The following is a 12,380-nucleotide window of genomic DNA, read 5'->3' as shown; positions in this document are numbered from 1 at the left end:
ATGTGCATCGTTTTTGTTTTTCACAGTACGAACAAAATAATGTACATATCAGACAAGCATATTTAGTGGCCAATGCAGGAAGTATAAAGCATTTCCAATTGAGCAGCAAGGTCCCTTGGAGAAGTGAGTTCATTATTTAATCGCGCGCATGCACACTAATTTACTCGAGATCCCTTTTTATGGCATCCCTGCAGTCCTCATGAATGAATTGACAAATAGAGCTTGAAGGACTATATTGTCACCATAGTAGGGCATTGTTAATCTCCTCCATTTGTTTTTTATTCATAGCACAAAAACAAACTTGATATTTGCTAATCTCTGTGATTCTTGTTCTCAGTCTTGTAAGGAGGAGCCATGAAGTAGCAATTTGCCCAACAACTGTTTACCGCTGGACCTGAAACACTTCCTCTTTCATTTCCTTTTCCCTTCTCCCCAACTCCCAACTTGGAGTGTTTTCTCTGGATAGCGATTGTACTGAATTCTAAAAGCAAGGATTCGGACAGGCTGAGAAGAAAAGAATAGATATAAAAATTATGGTGTGGAGCTTGTGAACGCTGTTACAGAGACCTCAGCAAATAAAGTCGCTATTGGCTGTCCTAAAAGTAGCCTAAAAGTATCTAAATGTGTTTGGCAACTTATTTAAAAAACATTAAATTAATTGTACTTTGTCAACAGGGTGGGGGAGGTCAGTGGTTGATCTATAAGGCAAATATGACAAAATTTTAAGTTGTTGACAGCGGTGTGTGCGGAGTCAAAATTTCGATTTGCGACATTAGTCTTTTTAAAATATATATATATATATATATATATATATATATTTAAACTGTCACTAAGGGAACACTTGGAAAAGTGGCTAAATTGAGCAAAAACGTTGTGAAGTTGGCAACACTGCTTAGAAACCAGTTTGAGTCAAGTTGAATTCGCGTTTATTGTTCATGTAGGTCTGCGATTGGCTGGCGACCGGTTCAGGGTGTACCCCGCCTCCCACCCGAAGATAGCTGGGATAGGCTCCAGCAGCCCGCAACCCTAGTGAGGATAACCGGTAAAGAAAATGGATGGATGGATGGATGGATGGATGGATGGATGGATGGGTGTTCATGTAGGTTGTTAAATATATCTCACTCCATAAAAAACATCCAATTGGGAGAGAAACCCCTTCTTTTTCAGCCGGTTTTTTTTTGGGCACAACCTTTACCTACCCTTATATACAACATACAGTAGGACTTAAGACTTTATCATCCATCGATGTTTCTCTACCACTTGTCCTCATAAGGGTCGAGGGTGAGCTGGACCCTATCCCAGCTGACTACGAATTGGTTGCCATCCAATCGCAGGAATTTATCATCCTAATTATAAAAACATTCATATTGATATGATTAGTTTGCACATTTTTGACACAAGTATGAAGACAACTGGTCACTAGACTAACAGCAAGTTAAAATAGAAAAAAATGGCCTATAAATCAAACATCCCCACAAAAACAGTCTTTCCTAAACTGGTTCCTAAAAGTATGATGCTTAATAATTGTCTTTTTCAGAGGAACACTAATAAAATGACCGAACGTCTTCTCATTAACCTGCTTTTCACCCCATGTAGTGTTTGGTAGGATCAGCACTATTGTTATACTTTTACTTTTTCCTCACTTTTGTGGGTTCTCATCTTTTGAGATGTAACATCTTGCATTTCTGTGCACTGACTGAAAGGTCCAGCGTTCATTCTGCCCCTTACGCGAAGTCAACAATATTTAGACTTAAGCGGAGTACACACATACCAAGTTGTAACTTTTGAACTGATTTTCATAACGTGAGAGACCGCACACTTGAGCGACACGTTATAGTACGCACTGTACACTCAACACAGCCAGTTGCTCTGCTTTTCTTCAGGTTGCTTTCTGATTGGCTAGCGTTACATTTCACTTCACAATCTTGGAGTCTGACTCGGCCAAATTTAGTGCGGACCGTCCAAATAGGAATTTGTGATCGTAAACATTGACCAGGTACAACATTTACATTCGGCAGCGCGAGATTTTTCTAATCAAGGGGGAAATAAATCACTCTTAACCCAAACATTACCACAGGATAATCAGTCAGGATAATCTTTCGGAAACATTCTATGATCATTCCTTTACTAACTTTGATCAGAAGTGGTGAATCGGGCTGTGTACCCCACATCACAGTTAGCAAAAACAAAATGTTTACATTTAGTAAATATAAATTAAACTTTGCTCATGAAGGGATAGCCTGGGAGCAAAAAAAAAAAATAAATCAAATAAACGGTGGATACTTTACACAACCACAAGTGTGAGACTTTTCTTTGGATTTTAAATTGATTATAAGTAGTTCTAGTTTAGTATTGAACTGTCACTGGTTGCTTTTTCCACCTCCAACAGGAGACGTCTTCCTCCCATTGCTCTTGTTTCCACTGTAAAAAGAAAGTCTCCTCCCATGGGCTTAGCGGGTGGAAAAAATGACACAGCAGCAGACTCAAATAGTTGTGTAAAAGTGCTCACAGACACCGTGATCAAATGGAGGGGGGAGGGGGGGGGGGACTCTGTGTTTCAGTTGTTATTTTTTTCGGATCTGTTGATTCCGATGAGGAATATGAACCAATATATGAATATGAACATGAACCCAGGAGTGTACTGTATGGTGATGAAAAACGAGGCGGGCATTCAACTGTATATACACACATACGTGCACACACCTCTCTCTGTTACTGCTACTCAGTCATCAATTTGAATGGTCTTAAGTTAACTTTTTTTTTTTTTTTTTTTTTTTTTAACAGTGACTCGATGACAAAGTTACGTTTTCTCATGTCCTTGTGTAATAGTGCAAACATTGTTTAAACATCTTTACATTATAATGAGTAGAGCCATGATCATAGAAAGTGAGTAAAATATACAGCAATAGTGGCTCAATCTATTGGGCACGATTCTACCGTGTGATTTTTCCTCCAATAAGTCAAGTTGTTAATTTAAAGTCAGACAAACGTTTTTGTTTTTTTTGTCTGTCTTATTCCTCGAGCGATGTGTTTTTTCTAGAACACGTTTGGCGAAAGGGGAAAGAGGCTGATTGCCCTCCGCAGGCACCCACCAGGTGTTTTACGGGGCAGGTGGAGGTTTGAAGGGTAGCAGGTGGCAGACACCTCAACTCATCAACTTCTCGTTCAGGCTCACAGCGTAGAAAAGGCACAAGCCTGTCGAGGGGGTTGATTACAGCAACAAACACATCTCAAGTCAACCTTATTGCAATCCAATTGATTGTCCTAGTCGCTACTCTAAGGGTGTTACATACCGTTGCGAGAAAAAGTATGTGAATCCTTTGGAATTAGTCCGCCAACCTAGAGTCTAATCAGTGTGATTAGATTGGAAGTGTTGGTTAAAGCTGCCCTGCCCTTTAAAAACACACACTCGTTTTGAGTTTTGTATTCCATTCTATTGTTAGAAGCACTGCCCGATGTGAACTATGCCTCACACAAAAAAGCTACCAGAATACCTACAATTAAAAGTTGTTCACTTTCACGAAGCTGCAAAGGGTCACAGAAGTAACTCTAAAAGTCGGTCTGTGTTCAGAACTGTCGCTACTCTCCCTCGGAGTGGCCGTCCCGTTAAAGATGACTGCGAGAGCACAGCTCACAATGCTCAAATGAGGTGGAACAAAAATCCTAGCGTGTCGGCTGAAGTCTTACAGAAATGCTAACATCTCTGTGGACAAATCTACAAAACATTAAACAAGAATGGATGTCATTGGACGACATCACAGAGGAATCTACTGCTTTCCTGAAAAAAAATACATTGCTCTAGGTTTAAATGTTGCAAAAGAGTGCCTGAATGTTCCTCATCGTACGAATTTGCCTGGGCCTGGGCTACCAGAAGCCACCTTTTTGTCTTCCTCTCCATCTGTGAAATCATTTGAGTGGTGAGGCGGTCTGGAGGACTCGTTTGACTTCCTTGTTATCATAATGACTGCGCTCAGTTCAAATGGAATATTCCCTTGACTAAGTCAGAAATCGATAATTAAGCCTCTTATGTTGAATTAACCGATAAGATGCCTCTCCTGTGTATCGACACCACACTTCCCAGTGATGATCCTTTAAGACAATTCAAATTGTGGAGGGATGGTTCTTCTGAAGGAATGTAGTTCAGAACAAAGCATCAGAGAATAATGAAGGAAGATTATTTCATACCAGTCTTTCCGAAATAGCACCTCTGCTTTTTACAAGGAAGGTTTGCGGTCAAGCATGAAGGAGGAAGGTATATGTGTATTGCATTTTTTTTTTTAATTATTATTTTTTTTACTTTCAGCTTTGAGCTTAGCTCTTTAACTCCTGTTTGTCACCCAATACTCGCACGGCACGGACATTCACATCTTTGTGTGCATGCATCTTGCCGAAGAACACACTGGGATAGAACAATAAGAAAGATTCATTTTCATTGCGGCCAAATTGAGCACATCAACGCTGTGAGGGTCACGTGCTAACCACTTCACGCTGCTCTGCCCCCTCGGAGGTCCATGTAGCATTTTCGGAAAAGTCACTGAAAGTATCTGGATATAAGCGTGCTAGATGATTTATGTTGTTTGTTTTTTTTTCCCAGTTCTTTATGTGATAAATAAGATCGGGCGACCATAGTGGTAAACGCAAACAGAGAGTTTGGGAAGCCCTCAGACATTACAGAGGCAACTGTAGTGTAGGGTTGCCACGGTGATGCAAACCGGACAAGGAGTCGGATGAAGAAATTGAGAAAAAAATAGTTTGTTGATATACATGTAGTTTTTTTTTATTATGTCATTTTATTTTAGAAATGAGTCTAATGTCACAATGCTAATTGCTAGATTCAGACAGAAAATTCAGAGTAGTGCGGAATGTTAAAGGTTCGAAGGTGCTATGTGAAGCTTAAGAGAAAGCAAAGAGTTTCCATAGTGGGGAAAAGAAACGAAGAGTTTCCTCCCTTGTGAAAGTTGAGCCAGTCGACATCAATCACACCAAAATCAAACTGTTGGAGTTTCAAAGGGGCGGGGCTTACTGAGTGTTGGGAGGAGTCAACTAATGCAACGTTGAAGTTCATCTTTGAAGCTTTTCCTTTTCACGTTTTCCTCCACTTCCGTTTAAGTTTCATTGGTGCTCCAAATGTTTGATTATCTCCATTAGTCAACCTTCATATCTATTCTCTATCTCACTCCCAAATGATCCGAGTGTATTTTAGAACTATTCTCTCGACCAGTTAGTCTGACTCGCATGTTCTTTGTCAAACTGCAGTGTTTACCGTAGAGGTTAGTTACTTATGGCGCGCATTGTCTCTATTGTTTCTCTCGGTGTGTCATCCGGGTCTCGCAGTGCATTTTCCCAGATGTGAAAAGATATATGGCCGCGTTCAACTTCTCCACCTCAAGCCGGCCAAAGAGAGAGCGAGAGAAAGAGAGAGCGAGAGAGAGAGAGAGACTCCAGACAGCTGAACTAAATGTCTTCCTCATGTGCGCAGTAATATACGGAAAAGATTTCATCCCCCACTCACTGAGCTTAACCCTTCAGCTGCCAACTGCTCTTGCTCTATTGAGAGGCTGATTCCACTACAAATGAGCAACTCTCAACTGGCCAACTTCAAAAGTCTCTAAAGTCTACTATTTGGGTTGCTGTGCAGTTTAAAAAGTCACGTTCCCGCTTTTGTGCACGGGGCCTCAGTCGTTTTATTTGATTCATAATATTGGGAAGCCTGTGATCGGTTGGCGACCAGCCCAGCGTGTATCCGGCCTTTTGCTAAAAGTCAGCTGGGATAGGCTAAAGCTTGCCCGCCGACCCCAGTCAGGAAAAGAGGTACAGAAAATGGTTTGGGTCCCGCCCACCCCCGCAATAGGTGAAATCCGCAAAGTAGCACCCACATTTTTTTAAATTATTATTTATACATCATTTAAAGCTGTACGAACCTCTGCAGACTCTTATTAATCTTCCCCACACTCCTACGAACCTCTACCATACTCTTATAAAAAACTTTCTATACTCTTAAACACCTTTTAAACTCTTTATGATTTTTCCTTTTGTTTTTTTTTTGTATTTTTTCTAATTTTAATGTTCTAGGGCAGGAAGTATTTATTTTACCACGAAAAAAAAAATTACAGCATACCCTCACAATCCCGTGATATGGCAAATTATGCACAAGGTGAATATGAAAAAAATCCGCGACGCATGAGTGAACCGCGATGAAGCGAGGGATTACTGTATTCCAACTCTTTAGTTTCAGCATCATTCTACCTTGGACGCTTAAATGCATGTAACAGATGAATGAACTTTACCTTCTCAATAAAACTACAGACACTTTGCACCTACAAAAAAAACAAAACAAACAAAAAAAAAATCTGCATGCAGGTGATACGATGTACAAAAAAATATTTGTAGGTCTCCTGAAGTCCTTTATAGGCTTGTACATTTTCTGCATCGTGATCTTAAATCATTTAGCATAATCTAATTACAGTAGATGTTTACGTGGAGCCCATCCTTATAAGCATATGTATGTACATAAACTGTAATTATTACGAGTTATGGAATGGAATGATTGCAAAAAAAAAAATGAACCACCCCTTAATAGAACACTTTTAAAAATACATTGATACTAGTAGTCTTTTTTCAAGAGACACTGTCTATCAATGTACACAATGGGCTGTTTCCGTGACATGAATTTGATCTGCCTGTGGTAATGTGTAAGTGAGGCCTTAAAGTACATAATTGTATGAGTGTATTGACAGGTTGCTTACATCATGCCTCCTGCATTATGGCAGTTGAAAACACTAATGTGTGGGTCTCAAAGTGGAAGCCAGACACTATTATCACTTCATTTTGAAATGCTAAAAAAGGTCAAACCGTCGTACGTAACCAGTATGATAGATCTGGCATATTTTTCCATTTTCTGTCTTTTGCAAGATTGCGGTGAGCACATCTAGCTCACAGTTCAGAGGTTAAGGATTCAAATCTCTCTTCCGGTATTCCTGTGTGGAGTTTGCGTCTTCTCCATTTCCTTGAATGGGGTTTCTCCGGCTACTCTGGCTTCTTCACACATTCCAGAAAAAGTGCATGTTAGGTTCATGGAATGGTCTAATTTGTCCAAAGGTATGAGAATGAATGTTGTTATCTGTATGCAAACGTTTAGAAAACTCAATGACTGTGAGAGAATCAATGACAATCACTCGGAGGGAATTAATGACGTTACAACTGTTTCCTGCTTGTGGCCACCACTGAGCTCTCAAAGCAAAACGAAATGCGTTAACAGACATTCTCTTGCTCTTCCCTTTTTTTCCCTGCCGTCAGACCACAGCGCAGCACTATCTAGCAATTAGCCGCCTGCCTTGGACTCGGGCAACATTGTATAGGGATATTTCTGTCACGTTTATTATGCCTTTGCTGACCAGACTGTGAGTCATGTGGACACACACGCAAATCTAACTACGGGTTACTTCCAGCCAAGGGAGGTTCCTACTTTGAATTGACTTTGCTGCATTTGACTCTTCGCTTTCTCTCACATCACTTTAGCTTTTACCTCGAGAGAAAAACTATGCCGATGAATTGATTTGACTTTTGCACTACTTTCGCAGTACAAATAAGAGAGAGAAAAAAGCCTGCTGTGGGGCCACATTAATACAGTATGTTCACTTGCTGGTTGCGCTTGCTTTATGTTATTTCTCAAATGCCTTTTGCAACATACTGTACATTGTAACCCCCCTCCCGGGTTTCACTCTCGACACCCTCTGTAAAAGTGACACGGGAGCAGCTCTTGAATAATACCTCCTTCCCTTCATCCCACCCTCCCCCCAGCCTGTGACCCGATGCAGATGCAGACGTAGAGGAACAGAGAAAGGGGGGGTCAACTGAAAGGAGAGAATTCCATTTGGAAAACAGCATATAGTGTAGATGCAACAAACACAAGTGTTGACTGGAATGTTATAGCAGAAGCACTTAATATAATTAGAGCTCCTTAAAAATAAACCCTTTTATTACTTGTCCTGCTTGCTTTCTCCTTGGGTGCAGTGCAGTCAGTCTGTCATTGGGTGAATGCTGCTATCGGTCTCAGCATGCTGATATGCGCTCAGGCCTGTCGGGAGGTGGATTCTTTGACTCTGCCTGCCTTTGTGACGGCGCTTCATCACTCTAACAAACGACAGTAGCTGCTTCATATGAGGAGCTTGCTTCAGTGCCAAATGTGTGACCTATTGAAGTCGTGTGATCACCTTGACAGAACATTCATTCATTCATTTATTTAGCATGCTTATTCACCAACGCATGATGTGCGGTCAGACTTCTGATGCAGATTAAATGACAACCTAACATAAATAAACCATATACAGTTTTGCCATTGGCGGGGATAGGGACGGGGTCTTACTGTGTATAGTGAAAATCTGCGAATAATTAATTCTCATTATAAGTGCCATGAAAAAAAAAATCCCCAATCAACGAAATAAGTGGGAAATCAGGTCATAAAAAAAGGGAGTAAGTGGGGGATAGATTAAAAAAAGAACGCAAAAAGGTGAATTTGCAAATGCTGAAGCGAGAGGATGGATGGTTAAGTAACTTACTGTAGAACGTGGATGAATTCACAAACTGAACAAGCTAAATATGGAGCTGCATGGCTGGATGGACGATCCAGCCAGAGTCAAGGCCTGGCTCTCCACTGAACAAAAATATAAACTCAACACATTTGCTTTTGCTACCATTTGTCATGAGCAGAAATCAACATCTAAGACTTTTTTTTTATGTACACAAAAGGTCCGTTTCTCTCAAACGGTGTTCACAAATCTGTCTACATCTTTGTTGGTGAGGACTTCTTTGCAGAGATAATCCACCCACCTCACCGCTGTGGTATATTAAAGATGCTAATTAGACAATATGATTATTGCACAGGTGTGTCTTAGATTAGCGTTTTATTGTATTGGAAGGTATAAGGGGTGGGGGGGTCTGGTGTGACCACTATTTGCCTGAAGTGTCCTGAAGGGGGCTGCACACACGAGATCTGGAGCCTTTTTGCCAGGAGGAGTTGCTAAATATTAAATAAGTCAACATGTGACATGATGAGAGACTCCCAACAAAAAAAAAGAGAGCTGACTGCTGTAATAAAATGTAAAAATGCATTACGGTTTGCAGTTGCACATTTATGCAACCTCTTTTTCTATTTCAATTTGAATTGTGCAGATATTGTTGGTATTTTTTCCCCCTCATTTTCCATAAGGTGTTATGGTTTCAATCTTCTTCAATTCTTTCCATTCATTACTTCACTGTATATGTCTTCATCCGTTGTCAGTCTTGGACTGACTATTAAGAACTTTTTTTCCACTGATGTTTGACGATGCACTATTTTAACATAAAAAGGTAAAATGCACAATTTTTGCACAATTGTTTTTTGTCAATGTCTTTATGTCCCCAAAGTGTTCTGTGAATTGACTTTCTGTTGTCGGTACTAGAGCGGCTCCAACTACCGGAGACAAATTCCTTGTGTGTTTTGGACATACTTGGCAAATAAAGATGATTCTGATTCTGATTCTGATTCTGATTCTGATATGTTCAAAAAAAAAATTATGTGCTTGCTTTTTATTTTAGTAAGCAATGAATTGTCTCTTCCTTTAAAAAAAAAAAAAAAACAGCTCCTTTACATTAAAGCGGAATCACAGAGTCTGTCCTCGTTTGTGAAAACTGCAGAGAGTGCGAGAGAGAGGAGAAAAATCTACCAAGAATACAGACTGTAATTTGAAAACCTCAACCGCCCCTGAATGTCTGCTGTGCATGTGTGTGAGTGTGTGTGTGTGTGTGCGTGCTTGTGTGTGTGTGTGTGTATGTGCATGCAGCGCCCTCTTTAATTAGCATCTCCATCTCCTTGAGGGAGTCAGAGAGGGCAGAGTGTCTGAACCTTCTTCTGCATCCTCTTTATCGTTCCCTCTCGCCATTTGGATCTTTTCCGTTCCCCCCCTCCTCCCTGCGAGTCAGTTCAGGACATTATACTTTAGGTATGTAAGTGAACTCCAGCTCATTCAACCTCCAAACTGTCCTCCATAGACAGTGGGGGGGATACATTCAGCAAAACTGTGTTGCAATCAAACATGCTTGCATCATGAGCAGCGGAATGACTTTGAAAGTGTGTGTGTGTGTGGGGGGGGGGGGTCACGGGACTTTTTCCCGCTCTGAGGGCACTTAGGGTAAAAAAGGTGAACTTTGGGTAAAAAGTGGTAGGTTCTGCCGCTTCTGCTTTCCATCCCCGATCCCCTCACTCTTGTAAGGGGAAAAAAAAAAAAAAGTCCAGTGCGTGATGGTGGTACCCTCAAAACTTTTGTAGATCCACTCTTGATTTATTACCCTTGACTTGTGAATATCACAAACATTGACCCAGGGGTCCATAAATTAGCCAGTTGTCGGGTGCCCTGCTGTATATTGTACCTTGAGGGACAGAAATTGACTCCTATTGTACCACAATACTGTCAAATATTAACCCAATTCAAGTAATTACTGACTAGGCGAACAGTTTCTCCTTTGCCGTAATTAATTCTTGCCTTTTTGTTTTATTGACCACTAGTTTATATATATAGTATATGTCGATGGCTGACCAATTGATGAATGAATGATCATGAAGAATTGATTCAACAAGTCCCAAAGCTCTCCTCGGGGCAACCAGCAGAGGTGCTGCTGATTCAGCCTTGGCTATTTTGCGGACAATCAGAGCACCGCGAGAACACAGCTCACCTGGGCAACATTATTCCATTATTCGAACTGCTTCACAGTTAGAAGGTTTCGGGTTCCAATCTCGAATGGATGGCATGCAGGTAAGTAGCTTGATTGATAGTTTATTTCTCCAGAGGGGCAATGAAATTGAAACAGGAATGTCACTCCTGCATTGCACTGGATGTGAGTTATGTGCATCTATTTAGCTTCAGAGCTTTAGTATATCAAGAAGATGATTTTGAAGATGATACGTGACATCATGTGGTGCCTTTTCAATGACATAAATTTGCTGATTTTTTTAATTATTATTATTTCTTTTGCCAGCTGGTCAACAGTTGAACTGCCACCCTGGATGCGCTCCACCCATAAATCCCCTGCGTTTTCCTCGGTTTCTGATGGGAAATACGAAACCCAGAGACTTGAGGTTTGGTGGTGGTGAGCCACTGATAACTGAGCTTCAACCAGGGAGCTTCGAGTCTGAGATTAGCATGCATAGTCTCAGGTAACTTGAACTCGCAGTCATGACCCCCTGGACCACATTTTTGAGAGGAGGAAGGACAGCCACTACAATAAAACACGCGACTCGTGTATATGAGGGGACATCACGGGAATCATTTAGGATTTAAACTGTTAAAATGCTCTCTTACACACAAGTCAATATTTTTCACCGCTCACATACGCAAGCGAAACGCTCTCACACAAACAGATTTTTTTTCCCCCCACTCCCATTCACTTGTATAATGCTCTCATAAACGCTACTGAAACGTGCAGTTCGGTTTATTATGCAAGCGCATTTCTGTGCGATGTGTTCAGGGTTTCTATATTGTGCGTGAGAGCATTTCACAAGTGGATGTAAAATGGTTTCATTTTGTGTATTTGAGCTAAAAACCTCACTTGTGTGGATGAAAGCATGTCAGCAGCGTATGTGTGAGAGGAAATCCCGAATGATGTCCCTGTCGGCCTCTCGTACGTGGGAGTGTTTCATGAACGTGACGAGCTCGAGGCTGATGATGTGGAGCTTCGCCGACATCTTTGCTCTCCTGCGTCTGCTTCTTCTTCTTCTTCTTCTTCTTTTCTCTTTCCCCCCGGAGCCGCTTCAAGCAAACATGAGAATGTAACTCTGCACTGAGTGGGAGCTCGGCCATCAGTAAAACACATTTCATCTCTGCTCGCCCCTCCTTCTGCCTTCTGCCACTTTTCTCCTCGCACATCTCCGTCCCTTGACTGGGAGAAGTCAATTCTGAGGTGAATTTGGGAGTGTTCACTGGTTGGACGGAGGAGGCTTGGAAGGGAACCGTCTATAGGAAAGTGCACTTTTGTACAAGAGAGCCATGATAAAATCCCCCTACAATGTTTCTGAAAAATAAACTTTTGGAGGGATTATATCCAGATTCAAGCAGTTAGCACAATATTTCATCAATTTTTTTGTCAATATGTGTGCATGGATTTGCCTTTAGAACTTCTTTCGCATATGTTTATGATGAAAGACAGTATGGCTGTTCTGAGTGGATGACATGTCTGGTCATGTGGACAAGTGAGCTGCAGAGAAAGAGTGAGTGAGCGAGAGAGACTCGAGTGTGAAGCGACTTTAATTTGATGTGCATTCCATTAATAGGCTTTTGATTGTGACGTGGATTGTTGGGAAGATGCATAAGACACATGGTCCACATATGGAGAGCAAAGAATATGCA

The sequence above is a fragment of the Phycodurus eques genome, chromosome 20, assembly GCF_024500275.1.
Source record: "Phycodurus eques isolate BA_2022a chromosome 20, UOR_Pequ_1.1, whole genome shotgun sequence".
In the NCBI taxonomy this organism is placed as follows: Eukaryota; Metazoa; Chordata; class Actinopteri; order Syngnathiformes; family Syngnathidae; genus Phycodurus; species Phycodurus eques.
Note: the sequence above shows the minus strand (reverse complement) of the source record.